The sequence below is a fragment of the Colletes latitarsis genome, unplaced genomic scaffold (genome assembly GCF_051014445.1).
Source record: "Colletes latitarsis isolate SP2378_abdomen unplaced genomic scaffold, iyColLati1 scaffold0007, whole genome shotgun sequence".
NCBI lineage: Eukaryota > Metazoa > Arthropoda > Insecta > Hymenoptera > Colletidae > Colletes > Colletes latitarsis.
The window spans coordinates 17,559,876-17,581,392 of NW_027488367.1; positions in this window are offsets into that span (position 1 = coordinate 17,559,876).

Below are 21,517 nucleotides of genomic sequence, written 5' to 3' on the forward strand. Positions count from 1 at the left end.
TAGGATTTGCCCTCATCAGGCTCATACTTTCGCATATTTCTCATACTTCATGGCTAGATCCTGGGCTTTTTCTGGATTGCATCACGTAGTAAAGTGGTACCACACTGAAACATTCAATGAAACCTGGTTTCGATCAATATTTTAGAGGATAACGCATGTTAGGTCTAGGTTAGGCCTGGGATTTTCACTCATCAGACTCATACTTTCGCATTCTTCACATACTTGTTGAACGGATCCTGGGTTTTTTCTGGTTTGGATCACGTAGTAATGTGGGACCACACTGAAACATTCAATGAAACCTGGTCTGGATAAATATTTTAGGGGATAACGCATCTTAGGTCTGGGTTAGGTCTAAGATTTGCCCTCATCAGGCTCACAGTTTAGCGTTTTTCACATACTTGTTGAACAGATCCTGGGTTTTTTCTGGTTTGGATCACGAAGTAGTGTGGTACCACACTGAAACAGTCCATTAAACCTGGTCTGGATAAATATTTTAGAGGATAACGCATCTTAGGTCTGGGTTAGGTCTAAGATTTGCCCTCATCAGGCTCACAGTTTAGCGTTTTTCACATACTTGTTGAACAGATCCTGGGTTTTTTCTGGTTTGGATCACGAAGTAGTGTGGTACCACACTGAAACAGTCCATTAAACCTGGTTTCGCTCAATATTTTAGAGGATAACGCATGTTAGGTCTAGGTTAGGTCTGGGATTTGCTCTCATCAGGCTCATTCTTTCGCATATTTCTCATACTTGATGGCTAGATCCTGGGCTTTTTCTGGATTGCATCACGTAGTAATGTAGTACCACACTGAAACAGTCAATGAAACCTGGTTTCCATCAATATTTTAGTGGGCAGCGCAAGTTAGGTCTAGGTAAGGCCTGAGATTTTCACTGATCAGACTCATACTTTCGCATTCTTCGCATACTTGTTGAACGGATCCTGGGTTTTTTCTGGTTTTGATCACGTAGTAATGAGGTACCACAATGAAACATCCAATTAAACCTGGTCTTGATAAAAATTTTACAGAATGACGCATGTTACGTCTGGGTTAGGTCTAGGATTTGCCCTTATCAGGCTCATACTTTCGCATATTTCTCATACTTCATGGCTAGATCCTGGGCTATTTCTGGATTGGATCACGTAGTAATGTGGTACCACACTGAAACAGTCAATTAAACCTGGTTTTGATCAATATTTTAGAGAGTAATTCATGTTAGGTCTAGGTTTGGTCAGGGATTTGCTCTCATCAGGCTCAGTCTTTCGCATATTTAACAAACTTGATGGCTAGATCCTGGGCTTTTTCTGGATTGCATCACGTAGTAATGAAGTACAACATTGAAACAGTCAATTAAACCTGGTTTCGATCAATATTTTAGAGAATAATTCATGTTAGGTCTAGGTTAGGTCTGGGATTTGCTCTCATCAGGCTCATTCTGTCGCATATTTCTCATACTTGATGGCTAGATCCTGGGCTTTTTCTGGATTGCATCACGTAGTAATGAAGTACAACACTGAAACAGTCAATTAAACCTGGTTTCCATCAATATTTTAGAGGACAACGCATGTTAGGTCTAGGTTAGGCCTGGGATTTGCCCTCATCAGGGTCATACTGTCGCAGTTTTAACATACTTGTTGAACGGATCCTGGGTTTTTTCTGGTTTGGTTCACGTAGTAATGTGTTACCACACTGAAACATTCAATTAAACCTGGTCTTGATAAATATTTTATAGTATAACGCATGTTAGGTCTGGGTTAGGTCTAGGATTTGCCGTCATCAGGCTCATACTTTCGCATATTTCTCATACTTCATGGCTAGATCCTGGGCTGTTTCTGGATTGGATCACGTAGTAATGTGGTACCACGCTGAAACAGTCAATTAAACCTGGTTTCGATCAATATTTTAGAGGATAACGCAAGTTAGGTCTGGGATAGGTCTGGGATTTGCCCTCATCAGGCTCATACTTTCGCATATTTCTCATACTTCATGGCTAGATCCTGGGTTATTTCTGGATTGGATCACGTAGTAATGTGGGACCACTCTGAAACAGTCGATTAAACCTGGTTTCGATCAATATTTTAGAGGATAACGCAAGTTAAGTCTGGGATTGGGCTGGGATTTGACCTCATCAGACTCATACTTTCGCACACTTTATATACTCGTTGAACTGATCCTGGGTTATTTTCTGGTTTGGATCACATAGTAATGTGGTACCACACTGAAACTGTCGATGAAACCAGGTTTCGATCAATATTTTTGAGGATAACGCAAGTTATGTCTGGTATAGGTCCGGAATTTGCCCTCGTCAGGCTCATACTTTCGCATTCTTCGCATACTTGTTGTACAGATCCTGGGTTTTTTTCTGGATTGGATCATGTTGTAATGTGGTACCACACTGAAACAGTCAATTAAACCTGGTTTCGATCAATATTTTAGAGAATAATTCATGTTAGGTCTAGGTTAGGTCTGGGATTTGCTCTCATCAGGCTCATTCTGTCGCATATTTCTCATACTTGATGGCTAGATCCTGGGCTTTTTCTGGATTGCATCACGTAGTAATGAAGTACAACACTGAAACAGTCAATTAAACCTGGTTTCGCTCAATATTCTAGAGGATAACGCATGTAAGGTCTAGGTTAGGTCTAGTATTTGCCCTCATCAGGCTCATACTTTCGCATATTTCTCATACTTCATGGCTAGATCCTGGGCTTTTTCTGGATTGCATCACGTAGTAAAGTGGTACCACACTGAAACATTCAATGAAACCTGGTTTCGATCAATATTTTAGAGGATAACGCATGTTAGGTCTAGGTTAGGCCTGGGATTCTCACTCATCAGACTCATACTTTCGCATTCTTCACATACTTGTTGAACGGATCCTGGGTTTTTTCTGGTTTGGATCACGTAGTAATGTGGGACCACACTGAAACATTCAATGAAACCTGGTCTGGATAAATATTTTAGAGGATAACGCATCTTAGGTCTGGGTTAGGTCTAAGATTTGCCCTCATCAGGCTCACAGTTTAGCGTTTTTCACATACTTGTTGAACAGATCCTGGGTTTTTTCTGGTTTGGATCACGAAGTAGTGTGGTACCACACTGAAACAGTCCATTAAACCTGGTCTGGATAAATATTTTAGAGGATAACGCATCTTAGGTCTGGGTTAGGTCTAAGATTTGCCCTCATCAGGCTCACAGTTTAGCGTTTTTCACATACTTGTTGAACAGATCCTGGGTTTTTTCTGGTTTGGATCACGAAGTAGTGTGGTACCACACTGAAACAGTCCATTAAACCTGGTTTCGCTCAATATTTTAGAGGATAACGCATGTTAGGTCTAGGTTAGGTCTGGGATTTGCTCTCATCAGGCTCATTCTTTCGCATATTTCTCATACTTGATGGCTAGATCCTGGGCTTTTTCTGGATTGCATCACGTAGTAATGTAGTACCATACTGAAACAGTCAATGAAACCTGGTTTCCATCAATATTTTAGAGGGCAACGCAAGTTAGGTCTAGGTAAGGCCTGAGATTTTCACTGATCAGACTCATACTTTCGCATTCTTCATGGTCTTGATAAATATTTTAGAGGATAACGCATGTTAGGTCTGGGTTAGGTCTAGGATTTGCCCTCATCAGGCTCATACTTTCGCATATTTCTCATACTTCATGGCTAGATCCTGGGCTGTTTCTCGATTGGATCACGTAGTAATGTGGTACCACGCTGAAACAGTCAATTAAACCTGGTTTCGATCAATATTTTAGAGGATAACGCATGTAAGGTCTAGGTTAGGTCTGGGATTTGCTCTCATCAGGCTCATTCTTTCGCATATTTCTCATACATGTTGAACAGATCCTGGGTTTTTTCTGGTTTGGATCACGTAGTAATGTGGGACCACACTGAAACAGTCCATTAAACCTGGTTTCGCTCAATATTTTAGAGGATAACGCATGTTAAGTCTGGGATTGGGCTGGGATTTGACCTCATCAGACTCATACTTTCGCACACTTTACATACTCGTTGAACTGATCCTGGGTTATTTTCTGGTTTGGATCACGAAGTAGTGTGGTAACACACTGAAACAGTCCATTAAACCTGGTTTCGCTCAATATTTTAGAGGATAACGCATGTTAGGTCTAGGTTAGGTCTGGGATTTGCTCTCATCAGGCTCATTCTTTCGCATATTTCTCATACTTGATGGCTAGATCCTGGGCTTTTTCTGGATTGCATCACGTAGTAATGTAGTACCACACTGAAACAGTCAATGAAACCTGGTTTCCATCAATATTTTAGAGGGCAACGCAAGTTAGGTCTAGGTAAGGCCTGAGATTTTCACTGATCAGACTCATACTTTCGCATTCTTCACATACTTGTTGAACGGATCCTGGGTTTTTTCTGGTTTTGATCACGTAGTAATGAGGTACCACAATGAAACATCCAATTAAACCTGGTCTTGATAAAAATTTTACAGGATGACGCATGTTACGTCTGGGTTAGGTCTAGGATTTGCCCTCATCAGGCTCATACTTTCGCATATTTCTCATACTTCATGGCTAGATCCTGGGCTATTTCTGGATTGGATCACGTAGTAATGTGGTACCACACTGAAACAGTCAATTAAACCTGGTTTTGATCAATATTTTAGAGAGTAATTCATGTTAGGTCTAGGTTAGGTCAGGGATTTGCTCTCATCAGGCTCAGTCTTTCGCATATTTCTCATACTTGATGGCTAGATCCTGGGCTTTTTCTGGATTGCATCACGTAGTAATGAAGTACAACACTGAAACAGTCAATTACACCTGGTTTCGATCAATATTTTAGAGAATAATTCTTGTTAGGTCTAGGTTAGGTCTGGGATTTGCTCTCATCAGGCTCATTCTTTCGCATATTTCTCATACATGTTGAACAGATCCTGGGTTTTTTCTGGTTTGGATCACGAAGTAGTGTGGTACCACACTGAAACAGTCCATTAAACCTGGTTTCGCTCAATATTTTAGAGGATAACGCATGTTAGGTCTAGGTTAGGTCTGGGATTTGCTCTCATCAGGCTCATTCTTTCGCATATTTCTCATACTTGATGGCTAGATCCTGGGCTTTTTCTGGATTGCATCACGTAGTAATGAAGTACAACACTGAAACAGTCGATTAAACCTGGTTTCCATCAATATTTTAGAGGACAACGCATGTTAGGTCTAGGTTAGGCCTGGGATTTGCCCTCATCAGTGTCACACTGTCGCAGTTTTAACATACTTGTTGAACGGATACTAGGTTTTTTCTGGTTCGGTTCACGTAGTAATGTGGTACCACACTGAAACATTCAATTAAACCTGGTCTTGATAAATATTTTAGAGGATAACGCATGTTAGGTTTGGGTTAGGTCTAGGATTTGCCCTCATCAGGCTCATACTTTCGCATATTTCTCATACTTCATGGCTAGATCCTGGGCTGTTTCTGGATTGTATCACGTAGTAATGTGGTACCACGCTGAAACAGTCGATTAAACCTGGTTTCGATCAATATTTTAGAGGATAACGCAAGTTAAGTCGGGGATAGGTCTGGGATTTGACCTCATCAGACTCATACTTTCGCATTCTTCACATACTTGTTGAACGGATCCTGGGTTTTTTCTGGTTTTGATCACGTAGTAATGTGGTACCACACTGAAACATTCAATTAAACCTGGTCTTGATAAATATTTTAGAGAATAACGCATGTTAGGTCTGGGTTAGGTCTAGGATTTGCCCTCATCAGGCTCATACCTTCGCATATTTCTCATACTTCATGGCTAGATCCTGGGCTATTTTTGGATTGGATCACGTAGTAATGTGGTACTACACTGAAACAGTCAATTAAACCTGGTTTTGATCAACATTTTAGAGAATAATTCATGTTAGGTCTAGGTTAGGTCAGGGATTTGATCCCATCAGGCTCATTCTTTCGCATATTTCTCATACTTGATGGCTAGATCCTGGGCTTGTTCTGGATTGCATCACGTAGTATTGAAGTACAACACTGAAACAGTCAATTTAACCTGGTTTCGATCGATATTTTAGAGAATAATTCATGTTAGGTCTAGGTTAGGTCTGGGATTTGCTCTCATCAGGCTCATTCTTTCGCATATTTCTCATACTTGATGGCTAGATCCTGGGCTTTTTCTGGATTGCATCAGGTAGTAATGAAGTACAACACTGAAACAGTCAATTAAACCTGGTTTCCATCAATATTCTAGAGGACAACGCATGTTAGGTCTAGGTTAGGCCTGGGATTTGCACTCATCAGGGTCATACTGTCGCAGTTTTAACATACTTGTTGAACGGATCCTGGGTTTTTTCTGGTTTGGTTCACGTAGTAATGTGTTACCACTCTGAAACATTCAGTTAAACCTGGTCTTGATAAATATTTTATAGGATAACGCATGTTAGGTCTGGGTTAGGTCTAGGATTTGCCCTCATCAGGCTCATACTTTCGCATATTTCTCATACTTCATGGCTAGATCCTGGGCTGTTTCTGGATTGGATCACGTAGTAATGTGGTACCACGCAGAAACAGTCAATTAAACATGGTTTCGATCAATATCTTAGAGGATAACGCATCTTATGTCTGGGTTAGGTCTAAGATTTGCCCTCATCAGGCTCACAGTTTAGCGTTTTTCACATACTTGTTGAACAGATCCTGGGTTTTTTCTGGTTTGGTTCACGTAGTAATGTGTTACCACACTGAAACATTCAATTAAACCTGGTCTTGATAAATATTTTATAGGATGACGCATGTTAGATCTGGGTCAGGTCTAGGATTTGCCCTCATCAGGCTCATACTTCCGCATATTTCTCATACTTCATGGCTAGATCCTGGGCTGTTTCTGGATTGGATCACGTAGTAATGTGGTACCACGCTGAAACAGTCAATTAAACCTGGTTTTGATCAACATTGTAGAGAATAATTCATGTTAGGTCTAGGTTAGGTCAGGGATTTGATCGCATCAGGCTCATTCTTTCGCATATTTCTCATACTTGATGGCTAGATCCTGGGCTTTTTCTGGATTGCATCACGTAGTAATGAAGTACAACACTGAAACAGTCAATTAAACCTGGTTTCCATCAATATTTTAGAGGACAACGCATGTTAGGTCTAGGTCAGGCCTGGGATTTGCCCTCATCAGGGTCATACTGTCGCATATTTCTCATACTTCATGGCTAGATGCTGGGCTATTTTTGGATTGGATCACGTAGTAATGTGGTACTACACTGAAACAGTCAATTAAACCTGGTTTTGATCAACATTGTAGAGAATAATTCATGTTAGGTCTAGGTTAGGTCAGGGATTTGATCGCATCAGGCTCATTCTTTCGCATATTTCTCATACTTGATGGCTAGATCCTGGGCTTGTTCTGGATTGCATCACGTAGTAATGAAGTACAACACTGAAACAGTCAATTTAACCTGGTTTCGATCAATATTTTAGAGAATAATTCATGTTAGGTCTAGGTTAGGTCTGGGATTTGCTCTCATCAGGCTCATTCTTTCGCATATTTCTCATACTTGATGGCTAGATCCTGCGCTTTTTCTGGATTGCATCACGTAGTAATGAAGTACAACACTGAAACAGTCAATTAAACCTGGTTTCGATCAATATTTTAGAGAATAATTCATGTTAGGTCTAGGTTAGGTCTGGGATTTGCTCTCATCAGGCTCATTCTTTCGCATATTTCTCATACTTGATGGCTAGATCCTGGGCTTTTTCTGGATTGCATCACGTAGTAATGAAGTACAACACTGAAACAGTTTATTAAACCTGGTTTCCATCAATATTTTAGAGGACAACGCATGTTAGGTCTAGGTTAGGCCTGGGATTTGCCCTCATCAGGGTCATACTGTCGCAGTTTTAACATACTTGTTGAACGGATCCTGGGTTTTTTCTGGTTTGTTTCACGTAGTAATGTGTTACCACACTGAAACATTCAATTAAACCTGGTCTTGATAAATATTTTATAGGATAACGCATGTTAGGTCTGGGTTAGGTCTAGGATTTGCCCTCATCAGGCTCATACTTTCGCATATTTCCCGAACTTCATGGCTAGATCCTGGGCTGTTTCTGGATTGGATCACGTAGTAATGTGGTACCACGCTGAAACAGTCAATGAAACCTGGTTTCCATCAATATTTTAGAGGGCAACGCAAGTTAGGTATAGGTAAGGCCTGAGATTTTCACTGATCAGACTCATACTTTCGCATTCTTCACGTACTTGTTGAACGGATCCTGGGTTTTTTCTGGTTTGGATCACGAAGTAGTGTGGTACCACACTGAAACAGTCCATTAAACCTGGTTTCGCTTAATATTTTAGAGGATAACGCATGTTAGGTCTAGGTTAGGTCTGGGATTTGCTCTCATCAGGCTCATTCTTTCGCATATTTCTCATACTTGATGGCTAGATCCTGGGCTTTTTCTGGATTGCATCACGTAGTAATGTAGTACCACACTGAAACAGTCAATGAAACCTGGTTTCCATCAATATTTTAGAGGACAACGCAAGTTAGGTCTAGGTAAGGCCTGAGATTCTCACTGATCAGACTCATACTTTCGCATTCTTCACATACTTGTTGAACGGATCCTGGGTTTTTTCTGGTTTTGATCACGTAGTAATGTGGTACCACACTGAAATATTCAATGAAACCTGGTCTGGATGAATATTTTAGAGGATAACGCATCTTATGTCTGGGTTAGGCCTAAGATTTGCCCTCATCAGGCTCACAGTTTAGCGTTTTTCACATACTTGTTGAACAGATCCTGGGTTTTTGCTGGTTTGGTTCACGTAGTAATGTGTTACCACACTGAAACATTCAATTAAACCTGGTCTTGATAAATATTTTATAGGATAACGCATGTTAGGTCTGGGTTAGGTCTAGGATTTGCCCTCATCAGGCTCATTCTTTCGCATATTTCTCATACTTCATGGCTAGATCCTGGGCTGTCTCTGGATAGTATCACGTAGTAATGTGGTACCACACTGAAACAATCAATTAAACATGATCTTGATAAATATTTTAGAGGATAACGCATGTTAGGTCTGGGTTAGGTCTAGGATTTGCTCTCATCAGGCTCATACTTTCGCATATTTCTCATTCATCATGGCTAGATCCTGGGCTGTTTCTGGATTGTATCACGTAGTAATGTGGTACCACGCTGAAACGGTCAATTAAACCTGGTTTCGATCAATATTTTAGAGGATAACGCAAGTTAGGTCTGGGATAGGTCTAGGATTTGCCCTCATCAGGCTCTTACTTTCGCATATTTCTTATACTTCATGGCTAGATCCTGGGCTTTTTCTGGATTGCATCACGTAGTAATGTGGTACCACGCTGAAACAGTCAATGAAACCTGGTTTCCATCAATATTTTAGAGGACAACGCAAGTTTGGTCTAGGTAAGGCCTGAGATTTTCACTGATCAGACTCATACTTTCGCATTCTTCACATACTTGTTGAACGGATCCTGGGTTTTTTCTGGTTTTGATCACGTAGTAATTAGGTACCACAATGAAACATTCAATTAAACCTGGTCTTGATAAAAATTTTACAGAATAACGCATGTTAGGTCTGGGTTAGGTCTAGGATTTGCCCTCATCAGGCTCATACTTTCACATATTTCTCATACTTCATGGCTAGATCCTGGGCTGTTTCTGGATTGTATCACGTAGTAATGTGCTCCCACGCTGAAACAGTCGATTAAACCTGGTTTCGATCAATATTTTAGAGGATAACGCAAGTTAAGTCGGGGATAGGTCTGGGATTTGACCTCATCAGACTCATACTTTCGCATTCTTCACATACTTGTTGAACGGATCCTGGGTTTTTTCTGGTTTGGATCACGTAGTAATGTGGGACCACACTGAAACAGTCAATTAAACCTGGTTTCCATCAATATTTTAGAGGACAACGCAAGTTAGGACTAGGTAAGGCCTGAGATTTTCACTGATCAGACTCATACTTTCGCATTCTTCACATACTTGTTGAACGGATCCTGGGTTTTTTCTGGTTTGGTTCACGTAGTAATGTGTTACCACACTGAAACATTCAACTAAACCTGGTCTTGATAAATATTTTATAGGATAACGCATGTTAGGTTTGGATTAGGTCTGGGATTTGCCCTCATCAGGCTCATACTTTCGCATATTTCACATACTTCATGGCTAGATCCTGGGCTGTTTCTGGATTGGATCACGTAGTAATGTGGTACCACGCTGAAACAGTCAATTAAACCTGGTTTTGATCAACATTGTAGAGAATAATTCATGTTAGGTCTAGGTTAGGTCAGGGATTTGATCGCATCAGGCTCATTCTTTCGCATATTTCTCATACTTGATGGCTAGATCCTGGGCTTTTTCTGGATTGCATCACGTAGTAATGAAGTACAACACTGAAACAGTCAATTAAACCTGGTTTCCATCAATATTTTAGAGGACAACGCATGTTAGGTCTAGGTCAGGCCTGGGATTTGCCCTCATCAGGGTCATACTGTCGCATATTTCTCATACTTCATGGCTAGATGCTGGGCTATTTTTGGATTGGATCACGTAGTAATGTGGTACTACACTGAAACAGTCAATTAAACCTGGTTTTGATCAACATTGTAGAGAATAATTCATGTTAGGTCTAGGTTAGGTCAGGGATTTGATCGCATCAGGCTCATTCTTTCGCATATTTCTCATACTTGATGGCTAGATCCTGGGCTTGTTCTGGATTGCATCACGTAGTAATGAAGTACAACACTGAAACAGTCAATTTAACCTGGTTTCGATCAATATTTTAGAGAATAATTCATGTTAGGTCTAGGTTAGGTCTGGGATTTGCTCTCATCAGGCTCATTCTTTCGCATATTTCTCATACTTGATGGCTAGATCCTGCGCTTTTTCTGGATTGCATCACGTAGTAATGTGGTACCACGCTGAAACAGTCGATTAAACCTGGTTTCGATCAATATTTTAGAGGATAACGCAAGTTAAGTCGGGGATAGGTCTGGGATTTGACCTCATCAGACTCATACTTTCGCATTCTTCACATACTTGTTGAACGGATCCTGGGTTTTTTCTGGTTTTGATCACGTAGTAATGTGGTACCACACTGAAACATTCAATTAAACCTGGTCTTGATAAATATTTTAGAGAATAACGCATGTTAGGTCTGGGTTAGGTCTAGGATTTGCCCTCATCAGGCTCATACCTTCGCATATTTCTCATACTTCATGGCTAGATCCTGGGCTATTTTTGGATTGGATCACGTAGTAATGTGGTACTACACTGAAACAGTCAATTAAACCTGGTTTTGATCAACATTTTAGAGAATAATTCATGTTAGGTCTAGGTTAGGTCAGGGATTTGATCCCATCAGGCTCATTCTTTCGCATATTTCTCATACTTGATGGCTAGATCCTGGGCTTGTTCTGGATTGCATCACGTAGTATTGAAGTACAACACTGAAACAGTCAATTTAACCTGGTTTCGATCGATATTTTAGAGAATAATTCATGTTAGGTCTAGGTTAGGTCTGGGATTTGCTCTCATCAGGCTCATTCTTTCGCATATTTCTCATACTTGATGGCTAGATCCTGGGCTTTTTCTGGATTGCATCAGGTAGTAATGAAGTACAACACTGAAACAGTCAATTAAACCTGGTTTCCATCAATATTCTAGAGGACAACGCATGTTAGGTCTAGGTTAGGCCTGGGATTTGCACTCATCAGGGTCATACTGTCGCAGTTTTAACATACTTGTTGAACGGATCCTGGGTTTTTTCTGGTTTGGTTCACGTAGTAATGTGTTACCACTCTGAAACATTCAGTTAAACCTGGTCTTGATAAATATTTTATAGGATAACGCATGTTAGGTCTGGGTTAGGTCTAGGATTTGCCCTCATCAGGCTCATACTTTCGCATATTTCTCATACTTCATGGCTAGATCCTGGGCTGTTTCTGGATTGGATCACGTAGTAATGTGGTACCACGCAGAAACAGTCAATTAAACATGGTTTCGATCAATATCTTAGAGGATAACGCATCTTATGTCTGGGTTAGGTCTAAGATTTGCCCTCATCAGGCTCACAGTTTAGCGTTTTTCACATACTTGTTGAACAGATCCTGGGTTTTTTCTGGTTTGGTTCACGTAGTAATGTGTTACCACACTGAAACATTCAATTAAACCTGGTCTTGATAAATATTTTATAGGATGACGCATGTTAGATCTGGGTCAGGTCTAGGATTTGCCCTCATCAGGCTCATACTTCCGCATATTTCTCATACTTCATGGCTAGATCCTGGGCTGTTTCTGGATTGGATCACGTAGTAATGTGGTACCACGCTGAAACAGTCAATTAAACCTGGTTTTGATCAACATTGTAGAGAATAATTCATGTTAGGTCTAGGTTAGGTCAGGGATTTGATCGCATCAGGCTCATTCTTTCGCATATTTCTCATACTTGATGGCTAGATCCTGGGCTTTTTCTGGATTGCATCACGTAGTAATGAAGTACAACACTGAAACAGTCAATTAAACCTGGTTTCCATCAATATTTTAGAGGACAACGCATGTTAGGTCTAGGTCAGGCCTGGGATTTGCCCTCATCAGGGTCATACTGTCGCATATTTCTCATACTTCATGGCTAGATGCTGGGCTATTTTTGGATTGGATCACGTAGTAATGTGGTACTACACTGAAACAGTCAATTAAACCTGGTTTTGATCAACATTGTAGAGAATAATTCATGTTAGGTCTAGGTTAGGTCAGGGATTTGATCGCATCAGGCTCATTCTTTCGCATATTTCTCATACTTGATGGCTAGATCCTGGGCTTGTTCTGGATTGCATCACGTAGTAATGAAGTACAACACTGAAACAGTCAATTTAACCTGGTTTCGATCAATATTTTAGAGAATAATTCATGTTAGGTCTAGGTTAGGTCTGGGATTTGCTCTCATCAGGCTCATTCTTTCGCATATTTCTCATACTTGATGGCTAGATCCTGCGCTTTTTCTGGATTGCATCACGTAGTAATGAAGTACAACACTGAAACAGTCAATTAAACCTGGTTTCGATCAATATTTTAGAGAATAATTCATGTTAGGTCTAGGTTAGGTCTGGGATTTGCTCTCATCAGGCTCATTCTTTCGCATATTTCTCATACTTGATGGCTAGATCCTGGGCTTTTTCTGGATTGCATCACGTAGTAATGAAGTACAACACTGAAACAGTTTATTAAACCTGGTTTCCATCAATATTTTAGAGGACAACGCATGTTAGGTCTAGGTTAGGCCTGGGATTTGCCCTCATCAGGGTCATACTGTCGCAGTTTTAACATACTTGTTGAACGGATCCTGGGTTTTTTCTGGTTTGTTTCACGTAGTAATGTGTTACCACACTGAAACATTCAATTAAACCTGGTCTTGATAAATATTTTATAGGATAACGCATGTTAGGTCTGGGTTAGGTCTAGGATTTGCCCTCATCAGGCTCATACTTTCGCATATTTCCCGAACTTCATGGCTAGATCCTGGGCTGTTTCTGGATTGGATCACGTAGTAATGTGGTACCACGCTGAAACAGTCAATGAAACCTGGTTTCCATCAATATTTTAGAGGGCAACGCAAGTTAGGTATAGGTAAGGCCTGAGATTTTCACTGATCAGACTCATACTTTCGCATTCTTCACGTACTTGTTGAACGGATCCTGGGTTTTTTCTGGTTTGGATCACGAAGTAGTGTGGTACCACACTGAAACAGTCCATTAAACCTGGTTTCGCTTAATATTTTAGAGGATAACGCATGTTAGGTCTAGGTTAGGTCTGGGATTTGCTCTCATCAGGCTCATTCTTTCGCATATTTCTCATACTTGATGGCTAGATCCTGGGCTTTTTCTGGATTGCATCACGTAGTAATGTAGTACCACACTGAAACAGTCAATGAAACCTGGTTTCCATCAATATTTTAGAGGACAACGCAAGTTAGGTCTAGGTAAGGCCTGAGATTCTCACTGATCAGACTCATACTTTCGCATTCTTCACATACTTGTTGAACGGATCCTGGGTTTTTTCTGGTTTTGATCACGTAGTAATGTGGTACCACACTGAAATATTCAATGAAACCTGGTCTGGATGAATATTTTAGAGGATAACGCATCTTATGTCTGGGTTAGGCCTAAGATTTGCCCTCATCAGGCTCACAGTTTAGCGTTTTTCACATACTTGTTGAACAGATCCTGGGTTTTTGCTGGTTTGGTTCACGTAGTAATGTGTTACCACACTGAAACATTCAATTAAACCTGGTCTTGATAAATATTTTATAGGATAACGCATGTTAGGTCTGGGTTAGGTCTAGGATTTGCCCTCATCAGGCTCATTCTTTCGCATATTTCTCATACTTCATGGCTAGATCCTGGGCTGTCTCTGGATAGTATCACGTAGTAATGTGGTACCACACTGAAACAATCAATTAAACATGATCTTGATAAATATTTTAGAGGATAACGCATGTTAGGTCTGGGTTAGGTCTAGGATTTGCTCTCATCAGGCTCATACTTTCGCATATTTCTCATTCATCATGGCTAGATCCTGGGCTGTTTCTGGATTGTATCACGTAGTAATGTGGTACCACGCTGAAACGGTCAATTAAACCTGGTTTCGATCAATATTTTAGAGGATAACGCAAGTTAGGTCTGGGATAGGTCTAGGATTTGCCCTCATCAGGCTCTTACTTTCGCATATTTCTTATACTTCATGGCTAGATCCTGGGCTTTTTCTGGATTGCATCACGTAGTAATGTGGTACCACGCTGAAACAGTCAATGAAACCTGGTTTCCATCAATATTTTAGAGGACAACGCAAGTTTGGTCTAGGTAAGGCCTGAGATTTTCACTGATCAGACTCATACTTTCGCATTCTTCACATACTTGTTGAACGGATCCTGGGTTTTTTCTGGTTTTGATCACGTAGTAATTAGGTACCACAATGAAACATTCAATTAAACCTGGTCTTGATAAAAATTTTACAGAATAACGCATGTTAGGTCTGGGTTAGGTCTAGGATTTGCCCTCATCAGGCTCATACTTTCACATATTTCTCATACTTCATGGCTAGATCCTGGGCTGTTTCTGGATTGTATCACGTAGTAATGTGCTCCCACGCTGAAACAGTCGATTAAACCTGGTTTCGATCAATATTTTAGAGGATAACGCAAGTTAAGTCGGGGATAGGTCTGGGATTTGACCTCATCAGACTCATACTTTCGCATTCTTCACATACTTGTTGAACGGATCCTGGGTTTTTTCTGGTTTGGATCACGTAGTAATGTGGGACCACACTGAAACAGTCAATTAAACCTGGTTTCCATCAATATTTTAGAGGACAACGCAAGTTAGGACTAGGTAAGGCCTGAGATTTTCACTGATCAGACTCATACTTTCGCATTCTTCACATACTTGTTGAACGGATCCTGGGTTTTTTCTGGTTTGGTTCACGTAGTAATGTGTTACCACACTGAAACATTCAACTAAACCTGGTCTTGATAAATATTTTATAGGATAACGCATGTTAGGTTTGGATTAGGTCTGGGATTTGCCCTCATCAGGCTCATACTTTCGCATATTTCACATACTTCATGGCTAGATCCTGGGCTGTTTCTGGATTGGATCACGTAGTAATGTGGTACCACGCTGAAACAGTCAATTAAACCTGGTTTTGATCAACATTGTAGAGAATAATTCATGTTAGGTCTAGGTTAGGTCAGGGATTTGATCGCATCAGGCTCATTCTTTCGCATATTTCTCATACTTGATGGCTAGATCCTGGGCTTTTTCTGGATTGCATCACGTAGTAATGAAGTACAACACTGAAACAGTCAATTAAACCTGGTTTCCATCAATATTTTAGAGGACAACGCATGTTAGGTCTAGGTCAGGCCTGGGATTTGCCCTCATCAGGGTCATACTGTCGCATATTTCTCATACTTCATGGCTAGATGCTGGGCTATTTTTGGATTGGATCACGTAGTAATGTGGTACTACACTGAAACAGTCAATTAAACCTGGTTTTGATCAACATTGTAGAGAATAATTCATGTTAGGTCTAGGTTAGGTCAGGGATTTGATCGCATCAGGCTCATTCTTTCGCATATTTCTCATACTTGATGGCTAGATCCTGGGCTTGTTCTGGATTGCATCACGTAGTAATGAAGTACAACACTGAAACAGTCAATTTAACCTGGTTTCGATCAATATTTTAGAGAATAATTCATGTTAGGTCTAGGTTAGGTCTGGGATTTGCTCTCATCAGGCTCATTCTTTCGCATATTTCTCATACTTGATGGCTAGATCCTGCGCTTTTTCTGGATTGCATCACGTAGTAATGAAGTACAACACTGAAACAGTCAATTAAACCTGGTTTCGATCAATATTTTAGAGAATAATTCATGTTAGGTCTAGGTTAGGTCTGGGATTTGCTCTCATCAGGCTCATTCTTTCGCATATTTCTCATACTTGATGGCTAGATCCTGGGCTTTTTCTGGATTGCATCACGTAGTAATGAAGTACAACACTGAAACAGTTTATTAAACCTGGTTTCCATCAATATTTTAGAGGACAACGCATGTTAGGTCTAGGTTAGGCCTGGGATTTGCCCTCATCAGGGTCATACTGTCGCAGTTTTAACATACTTGTTGAACGGATCCTGGGTTTTTTCTGGTTTGTTTCACGTAGTAATGTGTTACCACACTGAAACATTCAATTAAACCTGGTCTTGATAAATATTTTATAGGATAACGCATGTTAGGTCTGGGTTAGGTCTAGGATTTGCCCTCATCAGGCTCATACTTTCGCATATTTCCCGAACTTCATGGCTAGATCCTGGGCTGTTTCTGGATTGGATCACGTAGTAATGTGGTACCACGCTGAAACAGTCAATGAAACCTGGTTTCCATCAATATTTTAGAGGGCAACGCAAGTTAGGTATAGGTAAGGCCTGAGATTTTCACTGATCAGACTCATACTTTCGCATTCTTCACGTACTTGTTGAACGGATCCTGGGTTTTTTCTGGTTTGGATCACGAAGTAGTGTGGTACCACACTGAAACAGTCCATTAAACCTGGTTTCGCTTAATATTTTAGAGGATAACGCATGTTAGGTCTAGGTTAGGTCTGGGATTTGCTCTCATCAGGCTCATTCTTTCGCATATTTCTCATACTTGATGGCTAGATCCTGGGCTTTTTCTGGATTGCATCACGTAGTAATGTAGTACCACACTGAAACAGTCAATGAAACCTGGTTTCCATCAATATTTTAGAGGACAACGCAAGTTAGGTCTAGGTAAGGCCTGAGATTCTCACTGATCAGACTCATACTTTCGCATTCTTCACATACTTGTTGAACGGATCCTGGGTTTTTTCTGGTTTTGATCACGTAGTAATGTGGTACCACACTGAAATATTCAATGAAACCTGGTCTGGATGAATATTTTAGAGGATAACGCATCTTATGTCTGGGTTAGGCCTAAGATTTGCCCTCATCAGGCTCACAGTTTAGCGTTTTTCACATACTTGTTGAACAGATCCTGGGTTTTTGCTGGTTTGGTTCACGTAGTAATGTGTTACCACACTGAAACATTCAATTAAACCTGGTCTTGATAAATATTTTATAGGATAACGCATGTTAGGTCTGGGTTAGGTCTAGGATTTGCCCTCATCAGGCTCATTCTTTCGCATATTTCTCATACTTCATGGCTAGATCCTGGGCTGTCTCTGGATAGTATCACGTAGTAATGTGGTACCACACTGAAACAATCAATTAAACATGATCTTGATAAATATTTTAGAGGATAACGCATGTTAGGTCTGGGTTAGGTCTAGGATTTGCTCTCATCAGGCTCATACTTTCGCATATTTCTCATTCATCATGGCTAGATCCTGGGCTGTTTCTGGATTGTATCACGTAGTAATGTGGTACCACGCTGAAACGGTCAATTAAACCTGGTTTCGATCAATATTTTAGAGGATAACGCAAGTTAGGTCTGGGATAGGTCTAGGATTTGCCCTCATCAGGCTCTTACTTTCGCATATTTCTTATACTTCATGGCTAGATCCTGGGCTTTTTCTGGATTGCATCACGTAGTAATGTGGTACCACGCTGAAACAGTCAATGAAACCTGGTTTCCATCAATATTTTAGAGGACAACGCAAGTTTGGTCTAGGTAAGGCCTGAGATTTTCACTGATCAGACTCATACTTTCGCATTCTTCACATACTTGTTGAACGGATCCTGGGTTTTTTCTGGTTTTGATCACGTAGTAATTAGGTACCACAATGAAACATTCAATTAAACCTGGTCTTGATAAAAATTTTACAGAATAACGCATGTTAGGTCTGGGTTAGGTCTAGGATTTGCCCTCATCAGGCTCATACTTTCACATATTTCTCATACTTCATGGCTAGATCCTGGGCTGTTTCTGGATTGTATCACGTAGTAATGTGGTACCACGCTGAAACAGTCGATTAAACCTGGTTTCGATCAATATTTTAGAGGATAACGCAAGTTAAGTCGGGGATAGGTCTGGGATTTGACCTCATCAGACTCATACTTTCGCATTCTTCACATACTTGTTGAACGGATCCTGGGTTTTTTCTGGTTTGGATCACGTAGTAATGTGGGACCACACTGAAACAGTCAATTAAACCTGGTTTCCATCAATATTTTAGAGGACAACGCAAGTTAGGACTAGGTAAGGCCTGAGATTTTCACTGATCAGACTCATACTTTCGCATTCTTCACATACTTGTTGAACGGATCCTGGGTTTTTTCTGGTTTGGTTCACGTAGTAATGTGTTACCACACTGAAACATTCAACTAAACCTGGTCTTGATAAATATTTTATAGGATAACGCATGTTAGGTTTGGATTAGGTCTGGGATTTGCCCTCATCAGGCTCATACTTTCGCATATTTCACATACTTCATGGCTAGATCCTGGGCTGTTTCTGGATTGTATCACGTAGTAATGTGGTACCACGCTGAAACAGTCGATTAAACCTGGTTTCCATCAATATCTTAGAGGCCAACGCAGGTTAGGTCTGGGATATGTCTGGGATTTGCCCTCATCAGGCTCATACTTTCGCGTTTTTCACATACTTGTTGAACAGATCCTGGGTTTTTTCTGGTTCGGATCCCGTAGTGGTGTGGTACCACGCTGAAACAGTCCATTAAACCTGGTTTGGATCAATATTTTAGAGGATAACGCATGTTAGGTCTAGGTTAGGCCTGGGATTTTCACTCATCAGACTCATACTTTCGCATTCTTCACATACTTGTTGAACGGATCCTGGGTTATTTCTGGTTTGTATCACGTAGTAATGTGGGACCACACTGAAACAGTCAATTAAACCAGGTTTCGATCAATATTTTAGAGATTAATTCATGTTAGGTCTATGTTAGGTCTGGGATTTGCTCTCATCAGGCTCATTCTTTCGCATATTCCTCATACATTTTGAACAGATCCTGGGTTTTTCCGATTTGGATCACGTAGTAATGTGGGACCACACTGAAACAATCTATTAAACCTGGTCTTGATAAATATTTTAGAGGATAACGCATGTTAGGTCTGGGTTAGGTCTAGGATTTGCCCTCATCAGGCTCATACTTTCGCATATTTCTCATACTTCAAGGCTAGATCCTGGGCTGTTTCTGGATTGTATCACGTAGTAATGTGGTACCACGCTGAAACAGTCAATTAAACCTGGTTTCGGTCAATATTTTAGAGGATAACGTAAGTTAGGTCTGGGATAGGTCTAGGATTTGCCCTCATCAGGCTCTTACTTTCGCATATTTCTCATACTTCATGGCTAGATCCTGTGCTATTTCTGGACTGGATCACGTAGTAAAGTGGTACCACACTGAAACATTCAATGAAACCTGGTCTGGATAAATATTTTAGAGGTCAACGCATCTTAGGTCTGGGTTAGGTCTAAGATTTGCCCTCACCAGGCTCACAGTTTAGCGTTTTTCACATACTTGTTGAACAGATCCTGGGTTTTTTCTGCTATGGATCACGAAGTAGTGTGGTACCACACTGAAACAGTTTATTAAACCTGGATTCGCTCAATGTTTTAGAGGATAACGCATGTTAGGTCTAGGTTAGCTCTGGTATTTGATCTCATCAGGCTCATTCTTTCGCATATTTCTCATACTTGATGGCTAGATCCTGGGTTTTTTCTGGTTTGGATCACGTAGTAATGTGGTACCACACTGAAACAGTCGATTAAACCTGGTTACGATCAATATTTTAGAGGAAAACGCAAGTTAAGTCTGGGATTGGTCTGGGATTTGACCTCATCACACTCATACTTTCGCACACTTCACATACTCGTTGAACAGATCCTGGGTTATTTTCTGGTTGGGATCACATAGAAATGTGGCACCACACTGAAACAGTCGATTAAACCAGGTTTCGATCAATATTTTTGAGGATAACGCATGTTAGGTTTAGGTTAGGCCTGGGAATTTCACTCATCAGACTCATACTTTCGCATTCTTCACATACTTGTTGAACGGATCCTGGGTTTTTTCTCGTTTGGATCACGTAGTAATGTGGGACCACACTGAAACACACAATTAAACCTGGTTTCGATCAATATTTTAGAGAATAATTCATGTTAGGTCTAGGTTAGGTCTGGGATTTGCTCTCATCAGGCTCATTCTTTCGCATATTTCTCATACTTGATGGCTAGATCCTGGGCTTTTTCTGGATTGCATCACGTAGTAATGAAGTACAACACTGAAACAGTCAATTAAACCTGGTTTGCATCAATATTCTAGAGGACAACGCATGTTAGGTCTAGGTTAGGTCTGGGATTTGCCCGCATCAGGCTCATACTTTCGCATATTTCACATACTTCATGGCTAGATCCTGGGCTGTTTCTGGATTGTATCACGTAGTAATGTGGTACCACGCTGAAACAGTCGATTAAACCTGGTTTCGATCAATATTTTAGAGGATAACGCAAGTTAAGTCTGGGATTGGTCTGGGATTTGACCTCATCAGACTCATACTTTCGCACACTTCACATACTCGTTGAACAGATCCTGGGTTATTTACTGGTTGGGGTCGTATAGAAATGTGGCACCACACTGAAACAGTCGATTAAACCAGGTTTCGATCAATATTTTTGAGGATAACGCATGTTAGGTTTAGGTTAGGCCTGGGAATTTCACTCATCAGACTCATACTTTCGCATTCTTCACATACTTGTTGAACGGATCCTGGGTTTTTTCTCGTTTGGATCACGTAGTAATGTGGGACCACACTGAAACAGACAATTAAACCTGGTTTCGATCAATATTTTAGAGAATAATTCATGTTAGGTCTAGGTTAGGTCTGGGATTTGCTCTCATCAGCCACATTCTTTCGCATATTTCTCAAACTTGATGGCTAGATCCTGGGCTTTTTCTGGATTGCATCACGTAGTAATGTGGTACCACACTGAAACTTTCAATTAAACC